This window comes from Myotis myotis, unplaced genomic scaffold (assembly GCF_014108235.1).
Source record: "Myotis myotis isolate mMyoMyo1 unplaced genomic scaffold, mMyoMyo1.p scaffold_m19_p_31, whole genome shotgun sequence".
Taxonomy (NCBI): domain Eukaryota; kingdom Metazoa; phylum Chordata; class Mammalia; order Chiroptera; family Vespertilionidae; genus Myotis; species Myotis myotis.
This window is the reverse complement of record NW_023416337.1, coordinates 794098-807258: the sequence shown is the minus strand read 5'-3', so window position 1 is coordinate 807258 and position 13161 is coordinate 794098. Positions and strand designations below refer to the sequence as shown.

General features: G+C 56.9%; 1 protein-coding gene across 14 annotated transcripts in view; it reads left to right on the top strand.

Moving 5' to 3' along the window:
• Positions 1–13161, top strand: part of SEMA4D (semaphorin 4D) — a 122360-nt gene that overhangs the window by 56457 nt on the left and 52742 nt on the right. For 13 of the 14 annotated variants that reach the window (XM_036302346.1, XM_036302354.1, XM_036302348.1 and 10 more), the window contains exon 2: positions 3727–3789. The gene's annotated coding sequence lies outside the window, so the exon portion shown is untranslated. Of the gene's footprint in view, positions 1–3726; positions 3790–12150; positions 12284–13161 lie in introns of those variants that run through there. The other variant, XM_036302345.1, reaches the window with a different exon arrangement.

The window sequence follows — 13161 nt, the reverse complement described above, 5'->3', positions numbered from 1 at the left end:
GGGGGAGGTGGAGTAGCTGAGAGAGGTGGGGGGGCTGGGGGAGTAGTTGGGGGCGGTGAAGGAGCAGTGACCTGTTCTAGGTCACACCGCTAGGAAGGGGCAGCCCCAGACCTGAGCCAGGGCAGGCTGGCCTCAGAGCCCACATCTGGCCAGGACACTTTGCTGCCTCCCCTGTTAGGGGGAGAATAAACAAACTGAACTAGAGCATTGAATTGACTTGAAATAAGTATAGAATGTGCTCGTGCTACGTGACTGGATTGTGCTTTATAGCAGACAACATATGTGTGTGCCTTTTCAAAAACAGCCCAACTAACTAGAAAAACTTAGAAGAAGGTTACGTGAACATAGTCCTGGAAGTTGTAGGACAAACCCCAGCAGAAGGGAGCAGAGCTGTCACTGTGACGAGTCAGGGTGCTGAGCCTGTCCCCAAGGACAGAGCCTCCCACCATCCGCGGCGTCCTTGGGTGACCCCAGACTTCTACATTAGGCTCTGCATTCTAGATTGAAAGCTGCTTGGTTGTCTTGCGGTGGTTAAAATCCGTCTTTAACATGAATTTTACATTGTAAATTGGCAGTGATCTGAATTCCAGCATTGTCAAGTTTAATAGGAACATCATGCAGCCATGAAATCATGCGTGGGAGCCTTGGACACACGGATGACCTCACACGCAGACTTGCAGGAACTCACGCAGTTAAAAAGGTCCCGCCCAGCCTCCTGCCTCGGTCGGCAGCAGGTGCTGGCTTCCTTCCTGGGCTCCAGGTGTCATGGGCACTGTTATTATGCCCACTTTCTTGATAAGGAAATTAGCACAGAGAGGCCCAGGAACTTCCCCAAGGACACACAGCTGGTCAATGGAAGCCAGGCCCATAACCCAGGTCATTCCCACCGCAGAGCCCCGTGCTCTGGCCCCATCCCACCTGTGCCTTCTCTCCTGCTAAAGCGAAGACCTGGCTACTGCTGGGGTAAGGGACCCTCAGAAGGGGAGGTCACCGCTGCAGAACTCGGCAAGATGCCCATAGGCAAAGGCCCACTTCACCCAGGCCTGTGCTGTCGTCAGGGGTGGCCACCAGGCGTGGGCGTAGGGGCTCCCCCACTCCCCTGCTCTGCTGGGGCCTGGTGCAGGGACAAAGGCATGTTTCTCAGGCCCAAGAGGGAAATACTTCTTTTCTGATTTAATTTCATTCCTTTATTTTACAAATGGCCCCTGCATTCCTTTTTAGATGCCACGATAAGCAGTTAGGAAAAGTCTAGCGGAGACTCCGTGGTAGTGGGTGCATGAGGAATATGTACTTCGCAGTCTCTAGGGCGGTGATAACTAATTGTTACCTTGACGAAGAAGAAAAATTGTGGTGAAGGCTGCAGACAGTGGGGCCCGAGGCCTCCGTGGTCGGCTGAGGCCGGAGGTGTATTTTTACCCGGGAACCACGGGGCCAGAGCTGCCTGGCCAGGGGAGGGACGGGGACTTGCTCGAAGGAGGACACGAGGGTGCCGGGCCGGTGCTCAGAGTGAGGTTGAGAGTACAGACCCCTAACCTGTCGCCGTGTGTTCATCTCCGTGAAGTTATGGTGACTAGGATGCGTGCTTGTCCAACCACAGAGCAAGCAGCGTGGGCTTTTACTTATTAAAACGGCAAAGGCTTGCTGAACTTTCAGAAGAGACTTTTCCTCTTTATAATTCTGGGTATCCGTGTTGCTTAGCTACACCTCTTCTCTGTGCATGAGTCACCCTTTTCCCATAAGCGTTTCCGGCCGTGGCCACACCGGCCTGTGGGACAGGAAAACTCCACGGTTTCTCAGGTTCCCACGTGTCCATCCGCTAAGCCAGCGCCTCCCTGGCATTGAAATAGAAGACGGCTCCCGTGAGCTGTGTGGCGTGGCCTTGTCCCGGCGGCTCCCTGCCTGCCCGGGTCCAGGCTGCTGCTGCTGACGGATCCGTCAGGGGCAGCCGCCCTGCAGGGAGGCCAGACGGGTCCTGATGGGTCCGACCCATTTCCACCTGGCACTGTGGGGTCTCTGCTGGGGTCCAACCCCAGCGGGTCCAGGGGTCCCCAAAGGTGTGGACGGAGTCGGCGAAGAAGGAATGACACAGAGACAGCGTTCAGTTGATCAGCAGCCTAGCCAGGATCTCTAGCCAGGATCTCCAGCCAAGTTCTGGTCAGGATCTCCAGTGAAGTTCTGGCATTTATTGTCTTGTTATATCCATATTTATACCAGTTGATTTTAATCCTGTCAATTTCTATTGCAAAGGTTAGGGCGTTTCTTATCTCCATTCCAGGGAGTAAAGATTATGTAGCTTAAGCATGATTGTTTGTAGTTAAAGTGATTAACTACCCGCCTGGCACTTAGTTAAGGAGTTTTATTCCCTCCCTGACTTCAGGGAAAAATCCCTACCTGGGGAAACAATCTTTCTCGGAGAGGTGACCTTGGTTAAAACACATAGCGCTAAGGGGAGCAAACATATTAAGAACAGTATGCTATATACGCCAGGTCCCTTGAAACATATGCTGTGCAGATGTTTCTTTCCTGCAGCGACTGTGTCAAGCAGCAAGGACGGACCGGCTTCCGGCAGGTCTCATTTGCTAACTCGAGGTGTTTGCTCAGGATTCGGGGAGCATGTTGGGCCCCGGGTGACCCTGGAAATTGTGTGCTGTGGGTGGGCGTGTAAGAGTGGGGTGTAAGCTGGTGAGCATGTTTGGTCCCACTCCTCGGGGCTGGGAGGGAAAGATGGGGCACCAGCGTGCTCCTGGGGAGCCCCCACCCCAACTTCTCACTTGTCTCTGGAGAAATGGCAAGAATCGTATAAGCCAGCGGTTCTCAACTTGTGGGTCGCGACCCCTTTGGGGGTGGAACGACCCTTTCACAGGGGTCGCCTAAGACCATCGGAAAACACATATATAATCACATATTGTTTTTGTGATTAATCACTGTGCTTTCATTATGTTCAATTTGTAACAATGAAATTGGGGGTCCCCACAACATGAGGAACGGTATTAAAGGGCCGCGGCATCGGGAAGGTTGAGGACCGCTGGATAAGCTCTTCAGGCAAAGGAAAACTATGCTCCAACTACAAAAAGCGCTGGAGTTTGATCTGAAGCTTAAAAACCTGTGGGATCGTTTGCTGCCATCGAGGGGTCAGACCAGTTTCACCGGCCGCCGGGCGTCGGACCCTGCACGGGCTCGGGCACAACCACCACCGAAACTCGCTGCACAGCGCGAGACCCGCCCGTTCACAGACAGCAGCACAGCAGGAGGGTGGGAGCAGCAGGCTCTTCAGGAAGTCATCTCCTTGATGACTGTAAATGCTGTGTCCGTGTCTTTGCTTTCTCCTGCATTGCCTCCCGCCTTTCGGCTTCAAGGAAGGGGAGAGCTGCGGCGGCTCTGCAGCCAGTAGACAGGTCAGGGATTGACTCCTTTTCTGATGAATGACCGTGACCGTGGCTCATCGTGGAGTGGTGGCTGTCAGCCGTGGGGGACCAGCTCCTCTGCCTGGGTGACCAGCCGACTCGCGTGTCCTTTGTTTGTGGGTGAGCGATTGCACACCCAGTCCCTCCTGTTTGCACAAGTGCACGAATGCCACCCTGATCCTGGGTCCGAGTCAGCTGCCAGAGGGTCCAGAAGTTAAAAAAATATCACAGGTTTCTTTCTAGTGGTGTTTTAGAACGGATGCTGAGTTTATGTGGACAGACATCTGAGTGATCAAATGTTCTCATTTCCCATTATTTCCAGGGCTACGCTTTCTGAAGACTTCCTCCTAGACGACTGGCAAGTTCCGAGACCCCCAGGATACAGGTACATCATTTGTTTCTCAATCTATATCCAGTCTGTCAGAGCTGACACCTACGGAAGCCTCACCGAGAGTCAGCAGCAAGTTGGTTGTCGGTCCCTGCGCGCTCCGGGGGCGAAAAGCTGACCTGGCCGCCGTGCCTGGGGTGGCTTGAGGTGGAGCCCAGAGGGCAGTGGATGCTGGGCACCTGGACTTCCGTGCGTCGCCTGCTTTTTCTCCCTCCGACGCGCTCCCGGCCTGTGCTGTGCCCCTGGTCTAAGCCCTGACATGGGCCACCTTCTCACGGGGAGCGTAGGGGTCGTCTGTGAGGCCCAGGGCCGGAAGAGGTTTCTCAGTGTCACCCCTGGATTGGGGTCGTTTGTGATTGGTTTTCATTTTGGTCAGTTAATACGTGGTCAACCATGTGTTTTCAGTTGTGACGGAAAGAGAAATGCCAGTTTAATCTTTAAAAACTAAAGGAAAGCCCCACGGGGCCGGGTATTGGCCGTGCAGGCGGGGCACGCCCATGCCAGTTTGGTGGGCGGTCGAGATGCACCTTCCGTCTGGGCACTTGGCGCTGTCTGGTCAGTGGCTGGTCACAGACACGCCTCTGTTACCGGCTGGTGTGCTGGGCCTCTCCAGGGTTTCTGACCACTGGTGGGTCGCTGCATTAACTAGGAATTCCCAGCCCCGGCATGTGTGATCCCGGGGTTTTTTCCTCTTTTCTCCCCAGATCATTGTCTTTGAATCTTGCGTGCCACGCCTGTTAGCTTACCGGGCCAGGAGGGTCCCGCTGCCCCGGGGAACCCCCTGCTTATGCCCTTCTCAGTGCCTGCCCATCATCACTGCTGGTCGATTCAGGGTTGAGTGGTCAGTGTGTGTGTCCGTCCCTCACCTGCTGCCCTCTGTCCCCCTCCCAGCTCCCCTCAGCACTCACGGCTCACACATACCAGGTTGGGGTGAGGGACCAGGTTGAGGTGTGCCGGGCGTCCTGACTGCCCTGTTTGCCCCTCGAGGTGGCTGGAGGCGAGCAGGTGTCCCGGGACCGTGTCCTGGTGATTTTCTGCAGAGTGGGTCCAGCCCACCTCCAGGGCTGGGCACGCCCCCGCGCAGCTGGCGTGCTGCTCCCGGGATCTGCTCTGTTCAGGGGAGACTGCAGTTGAAACAACTCGTGGTGTGGGCCTCGGACGCAGAGCTCCTGAAACCCATCCTGGCTCCTGGGGCAAGGCCTTTTCTTGGAGGTGGTGGCGTCAGCACCATAGCCAGGGCTGGGGCGGGAGGGGGAGCATGGTGTGGGGCCAGGCTGGGGATGGCATCGGGAGGGCCTGGTCTTCGGCGGCTGTCTCACTCTGCTCCTGGCTGGGAGGGGAAGAGGTGGGCAGGTGGTGTCCTCTGCTGTCCCTGCCACGTGGCCTGGGGGGGAGGAGGGCTTCAGCGTCCTGTTTTTGTCTCAAGCCCATAGGCAAGAAGCCCTTTCGGCTGCCCAGGCAGCTGTCCACCACTGTCACCCAGATCCCCTTTCACGGGTCCCTGGGAATTCTGGTGAGGTCGCTGTTAGCATTGGCTGGCATCCTGCTGCTGACAGGAGCACTGATGCTTCATGTGTGGTCGTGGGTGGTGTCCCCTCTGTGACCCACCCCCACGGTCCCAGACAGCTGGTCCAGGAAGGGAAGCCACCGCATGAGGCGGGTGGGACAGACCCAGACAGCACCTGCCGTCCGCGGGTCACATCTAAGAATGCAACACCACATCACAATTTTTATGCTGATCAGAAGAGAGTGCATGCATACCACACATGCATGTGGACACATGTGCACATGTGCATGCCCACGCAGGCACACATGACCACACAGATATGCACACATGCAAAACATGCTCATGCACACAGAGATTTACACATACATGAATGTACACGTCTGTGCATGCAAGTGCAGGTGCTCGTATACACATGTCATGCCTATACACAAATGCACACAAACACAGACACTCGGGTGCGCATAGATACACATATACATGCATACACACATGTGTACGCGCAGACATGCATGTATGCCATCTCGTGAACGAGCCCTTCCCCGTGCTGCTTGCTGTTTGCCGGGTGCATCTGTTTTCCCTGCCACCGCCCCTGGCTGGATTCAAGGCCATTTTGGTGGAAAGCTGCCATGTGACCGGCAGTGATGGCTCAGAGCCCCCTCCGGGTCCTGCTCTCCTGGCATGGAAAGTGGGATCGTGCCCTCCCCATGAGCCAGTACAGTTCCGTGTCGGTGATGGGAGTGACATGTGTACCCTATCCTCCTGATGGGCCCGTCTCAGAATGAAAGGCAGGACGTCGCACGGGAAGGCGGAATGCCAGTCCTGACGCAGCTCCCATACTTCCTGCTGCTGTTCCCACCTGGGTACTAGGCTCAGTGCCTAAGGCGCTTCCCCTCCGACGTGGAGCGGCGCTGCTGGAGCCGTGCACGGTGGTGTGTGCATGGAGGTGTGGGCTGTGCTTTGCTTAGCAGTTTTAAAATTATACAAAGCCATGCATTCTTGGCAGAAAATAAAAGAATCCAACCCTTCCGAAGTCATACAGCAGCCAGGCAGGCCTCCCCCCCGCCTCCACCTGCCCTCTTGCCGGGAGGGGTCTGTGTGGTAGGGGCCCTCCTGCTTCTGCTGTTCTCGTTTGGGAACGAGAGGCGGGGTCTGATGGAGGCCGTCAGGAATCTGGCATCTGCTGATGAGGCGAGTGTGGCCCAGAGCGGGCTGGGAGCCTGCGTGCTTCCCAGAGAGAGCTGCTCTGCCCTCGGGAGGGAGCACCGGTCCCAGTGGCGGTGTCAGGGTTGGTCCAGGCTAAAGGTGACTAAGGAAAACGTGTTCTCTTCTCTCCTAAACCAGTTTGGGCAGCGCATGGGACAGGAGAGCCCTGCCTCCACCCAGCGCCCTGGGCATCTGTCGGGGCAGCTCTGCCTGTCGGGAAGCTGTGGTTGAGCAAGTTGTCCGGTTCCTGCAAGTGTGGGGCCCGCACGCTGTGCAGACCCACGCTTCCGTCCTGGGCGGCGCCTCTGCAGCTTCAGCCCCACGGAGCCACTGCCTCCCAGGCTGCATGGACGCGGAGCACGGGTTTCTTTTAACCATTCCGTTCATTTTTATCAGACCCGTCAGTACACATGACTTTTTAATGGAAATTTTTTAAATTTGTTTTTTATTTTTATAGATTTCAGAGAGGAAGGGAGAGGGAGAAAGAGATAGATCATCAGTAAAGAGAGAGAATCATTGATGACTGCCTCCTGCAGGCCCCACACGAGATCGAGCCCACAGCCCGGGCATGTGCCCTGACCAGGAGTTGAACCGTGACCTCCTGGTTCAAGGTCAACATTCAACCACTGGGCCACGCCGGCCGGGCAGTACTCGTGATTTTGAAGGGAAGTCATTCTCACGCCGTTTATGAGAAAAGGGAGCGTCCTCCGGTCTTGTCCCTTCGTCCCTGAGGCGGCCAGCTGCAGCTGTTTAGCCATGTGGGGATCTTCCTTCAAACTGCTTATACTGCTGCTTCCTGACTGTTCTCTTTTGGATGACATAGTGCCGGAAGGTGCGGGTTGGGTCCTCTCACTATGGCGTTGCCGCAGACTGTGTTACGGGGCCGTGTCGGGCTGGTCACCGCTGGGCCGTGGGCAGTGCACGCTGATTGCATTTCCTGCCGCGTCCCACTTCTTGCTTCCCCTGGGGCGGCGGCTGCTTCATGTCGAGTGTGTGGACTTCATTGTCTCTCTGGGTTACTAACACGCCCCAGACTCTGCCAGACCCGTACGCCCGTGTCCCTCACACAAGCCCGTGGCTCTGGGTGACCCCCCTGCACCTGGGCCTGGCCTCCCTCCCTGTGCCCATCCTCCATGCGCACACCCTGCCTCCTGTCACCGCTCTTCTCCCCCCGCAGGAAGACCTGGGAGAGCTCCCTGGTGTTGGTGGAGCGTATCCTTGAGTAGCTTTCTGGGAACGAATGTGAGGGAGAGTGGAGTTTTGAGAACTTCCACGTTTGATACGTGTTTCGTGCTGCACTCACAGGATTGATAATTGTCTCGATGTAGAATTTTAGGTGAGAAATCCTCCTCCCTCGGGCTTTAAAGGCACTGGCTGCCTCCCAGCTGGCAGCGCGGCTCGCAGGGTGCTGCAGGGACTGGGCTCTCCGCGCTGCCCTGCCTCCTGGGTCCTCACCCCTCACGGCGTGCCTGGAGGAAGGCTTCGCTCGCTCGCTGTGCTGCTTGGCGCTTTGGTGTCCCTGTGTTCTGGACGTTTTCCTTTTATTACGTGTAAGTTTTTATACGTTTTTATTATTTTCCTGATAAACCCTCCTGTCTTCTCTCTCTCCCGGAGCTCCTGTCAGTTAGATGCGGGCCTCCTGATCCGGTCCAGCTTTCTTGTATTTTCTCTCCCTGATTTCGTCTCTGTCGCGTTGCCCAACTTCTGGAAAACTCCCCTCCAATCCTTCAACAGGCATTTTCTTTCTTTAAGCAGAATGTTAACTCCTAAACCCTCGTTTCTTTCCCTGGGCTGTGTTTCTTTGTGACTTCTCCCCTGGTTTCCACTCTGGTCCACAAACTCAGTTGATTACCAACAGTGGTGATCATAGCTGTTACCAAAACTAAACTATGTAAACTTCAATAAACTATTAAAAATAAAGGTGAAAGTCAACGTCCTCACACTCACCACTTCCCTGTGTCTCACATGCTGTCGTAGTGTGGGGGGAACACTGCGCGGTCCACGGTCGTGCGTCTCGCCCTGCCGCTGCTCAGTGGCGTCATGTCGGGAGCTGGGAAGCAGCATTTACACCCAGAAATGGGCATCACTGCAGAGCAGGACACACCCCACCTCCCACACCCACCCTTGGACCCGGTGGTTGAGGTTTGCCAGCACAGCGCCGGTTATGCCCATCTGTTTACTCTCCAGTTTCTCAGCTCTGTCCAGATCCTCGCCCACCGGCACCCTTACGGCTTATGTCCTTTAAAGTGTTGTTTGACGGGCTTTCAGGAGAGAGTGGAGATAAATCCCTGTCGAGCGCGCCAGGTTCCAGAGAGGGATGGCCCCATCGTCCACGTCTGGGTTTAAGCCTGGCTGCAGTGCCGTTCGTGGCCTGCCCCAGAGGAGCGACTGCTGTCAGGGACCCAAGTGGGAACTCGTTCTCATCATGGGCCCTGGCTGACCGGTTCCTCCACGAGGCAGCTCCTGTGGATGCCGGAGGGGAGGGAAGCAGCGGGGCCTCCCCACCACCACCACCCCCCCGCATGGGCGGCGGCACCCGTGCCGGGAAGGACTCTCCCAGACGGTCTATGTATTTATTATTTTCCTCACCCGAGGATACGTTATTGACTTAGAGCAGTGGTTGGCAAACCGCGGCTCGCGAGCCACATGCGGCTCTTTGGCCCCTTGAGTGTGGCTCTTCCACAAAATACCACGTGCGGGCGTGCATACAGTGCGATTGAAACTTCGTGGCCCATGCGCAGAAGTCGGTTTTCGACCTGGGCGAGTCTATTTGAAAAAGTGGCGTTAGAGGAAGTGGGGGGTGTGGGTCGGGCGGGCGACGGGAGACGCGGCGCAGGTGGGCCACCGGATACGCAGCTCGGAGGAGGCGCGCGATTCATGCACGAGGTGAGTGAGCCAGTCAGCGGTCTCATGTGCAGTGGTTAGTGCTAGTCGTGTCCGCAAATCGAGCGCGGGTGACAAAAGTACCTACTCGAAGCATAAAGTTACCCGTATTTTTCCAACAAGCTGCAAATCCTGCAGGTATTTTTGTCATCAATTTAAGAATTGTAATTCTTTCGTGTTGGTGGCTTTATTATTATAAAATGAAACTTTTTTTTTTTATTGCTTAAAGTATTACAAAGGGTATTACATATGTGTCCATTTTATCCCCCCGCCCTAGACAGTCCCCTAGCCTCCCCTATCCCCCAATGTCTTATGTCCACTGGTTATGCTTATATGCATGCATACAAGTCGTTTAGTTGATCTCTTACCCCCCTACCTCCTGCCCCGCAACCCTCCCCGGCCTTCCTGCTGCAGTTTTTTTAGGTGCCCTGTTTGAGATGGCTACAAAGACGAAGCAAAGAAAAATGGAAGACGAAAACCGTGAATTTAAAATTGAATGTACCTACCTATATAGTTTAAGTTTAAAAAATTTGGCTCTCAAAAGAAATTTCAATCGTTGTACTGTTGATATTTGGCTCTGTTGACTAATGAGTTTGCCGACCACTGACTTAGAGGAAGCGAGACAGGAGAATAGAGAAACATCAGTGAGAGAGGGAAATATCAACTGGTTGCCTCCTGCATGCACCCCAGCTGGGGAGTGTCCTGCAACGTTAGGATGTGCCCTGACCAGGAGTGGAACCCAAAAACTCTTGGTGCACAGGACGATGCTCCAACCAACTGAGCCACCAGCCAGGGCCAAATAAGCTTTATTTTAAAGAGCAGTTTCAGATTCACAGAGAAATTGAACAGAAAGTACATGGAATTCCCATGCCCCACACGCACAGCCTGCCCCGTCTCCATCCCATACCCCACACGCACAGCCCGCCCCGTCTCCATCCCATACCCCACACGCACAGCCCGCCCCGTCTCCATCCCATACCCCACACGCACAGCCTGCCCCATCTCCATCCCATACCCCTCACGCACAGCCTGCCCCATCTCCATCCCGTGCCCCACAGGCACAGCCTGCCCCATCTCCATCCCGTACCCTACAGGCACAGCCTGCCCCATCTCCATCCGGTACCCCACAGGCACAGCCTGCCCCATCTCCATCCCGTACCCCTCACGCACAGCCTGCCCCATCTCCCCCCCCACCCCCCGTGCCCCACAGGCACAGCCTGCCCCATCTCCACCCCGTACCCCACAGGCACAGCCTGCCCCATCTCCATCCCATACCCCTCATGCACAGCCTGCTCCATCTCCTCCCCCCTGTGCCCCACAGGCACAGCCTGCCCCATCTCCCCCCCCCCCCGTGCCCCACAGGCACAGCCTGCCCCATCTCCCCCCGTGCCCCACAGGCACAGCCTGCCCCATCTCTGCCTGGTGCCCTAACATACAGCCTGTTTGGGAGCCGTCCTAGAAACTCTTACCGTGTGGGCGCTCAGAGCGGAGAGGCTCTGGGGAGCCGGCCACTTACCGATCCGTCACACAGAAAGCAGTGTTCTTGGGTAAACTGCCAAGACTGCTCCGTGGAATCTTACCCGTGACCTCCGGAGTGGACACATCGGGAGATGTTCAGAGGGAGCGCAGCTTTGCGTATCCACGTGGAGCCAGGACAGAGGCGGGGGAGCGTGACTCGGGAGCCCGACACGGGAGGGTGACACGGAGAGGCTGGGTGGAAGGTGGACCAAGGTTGTCCACGTGGTTTAATCCAGTGAGACCCATTTCACAGGGGGAATGGCATGCTCTGATTCATGTTACAATCCTAATCTGGCTGCGGGTAGTCTTGGGTACATGTATTACAGGGAGGTTCTATCTGTTAGGAACTGTGTCTGACGACTAATAACAAAAATCTGAAAAACAGTAATGTAAAGGGACCAATAGTTTGTTAGCAACTCTGGGGAAGCGGAAGAAAGCAGGTGCCCAGTCTCGTATGTTGTGAGGGCCCTGGTTTGGGGATGTCCATTTGGTTATTCTTAGCAGAGGCCCTTGTCCTCACGTTAATAAGGTGGCAGCCATCGAACTCGAGCTCCCCAGGAAAGGCAGGGGAGACTGAAAGCAGAAATGCGGTCACTAGCGGGGCCAGCTCCTTCAGAGAGCTTCCTGGAGTTCTCCCCCAAGAACTCCTCGCCGCAGGGCTTTGGTCCGGACTGCCGCCTGGAAGCTGAGGTTTCGTCCGGTGGCCACACGGCCTCCCAGGTAAAATCCAGGTTCTGATAGTGCAAACGGGGCCTGGACGCTGGGACAGAACCGGCGCTCGGTGCCACTGGCAGCAAGAACGGAAGCAGGGTGGGCGGTCGGAGGCGAGGAGAGGTCGGGACGGAGGCGAGCGTCGCTTAGATGGGGTGGAGGTGCTGGACATGGGCCGGGATGACCGAGGTGGCACCCGCCGCTACCCAAGCTCCCAGCGTTGTCTGCACAGGCCCCTTCGCGGGCCTGTGTCCTGCGCCGTGTGGAGGTCCTCAGAGCGTTTCGCCATCACGGACACTGGCGTTGCTAGCGAGCGGCTCGCGTTGGTGGCACAGCACAGTGCAGAGGCCTCACCTGGCCGGCTCCTGGAGCACCTGGTGCCTCACGCCCTGCGCAGGGCAGGACAGCAGGCCCCCCACAAGGCCAGGGCCAAGCGCAAGTCCCTCCCCTGGGGAGAGCTCTCTGCAGAGAGCACGCACTCGCGGCCCCTCCCCAGCAGCCTCTTCCTCCTGCCCATCCGGTGCTGCACTTAGAGTCCGGTCACGCCCTGGCTGCGGGTGTGGCGTGCAGACGGGCACTGCCTGTGAGTAGCGGTGTTGGTGCACAGCCGTGCGTTCCTGGGGCGGACCCCAGGAGCTGGGCGACACTGCAGGACTTGGAAAGCTGACGGTAATGCCTCTCTGGCCCTTTGTGGGAAAGGGCTGCCCCCTCCCCTCCAGCATGTGCCAGTCCCTGGAGAAAGTGAGAAAGTGGGTGCTCCCTGACATAGGTCCTAGCAGTTGGTCAGGAAGGGGAAAGATGCCGGTGGACGGGCCTCCTGGCCGGTGGGCCTCCGGGCCCAGAGAGGAAGTGCAGAGGGGGCCTAGTGGCGCCCCAGGCTCCCCAGTGGCAAGTGCCTGCAGCGAACGTCCCCGTGAGCTCTTCCTTCATGAAGCAGAGCTGAGCCCCATGTGCACGTGTAAAAATAAAGAAAATAAAGAAGACCCTAGTAAGCCCTGCCTGCTGGGGTCAGACAAGGACACAAGGACACTGAGGGCGCAAGGGGAGACGCCAAAGGTGACTTCCAGGCGGGACGAGGAAAGGGCCCTGGAGGACTTCCTGGAGGCAGTGACTTGAATGGGTGAACAGAAGCCAAAACTTCTCCCAAACCCTCTGGGAGGTTTGGGTTGGCCTGGTGTGTGTGTTGACGGGGGGGGGGGGGGGGGGGGGGGGGGCGCCAGTGGGGGCGGTCAGGCAGCTGGACAAGTGCTGGTGTGTGGGAGGTGGGGGCCTCATGGGGGAGGGAGTGAGGAAGCTGGCTCCCCCGTGGTTGTTGCTGAGGCGTGGCCAAGTCAGGAGCTTAGCGGTGATGAGTGGGTGAGGGGAGGGTTCTGCAGAGGAGCCTGGACGTCAGTTGGACTGACAGACCTGGAGTGGGTTGGCTTGGGGTGGGAGGAAGAGAGGGGGTGGTGACGGTTAACTCTGGGGCCTCGGCTGGGGGAGGGGAGGGGAGGGGCTGCCCTACCATCTGGAGAAGAGGGAGCTCCGTGAGGAGGTGAGCGCGGTGG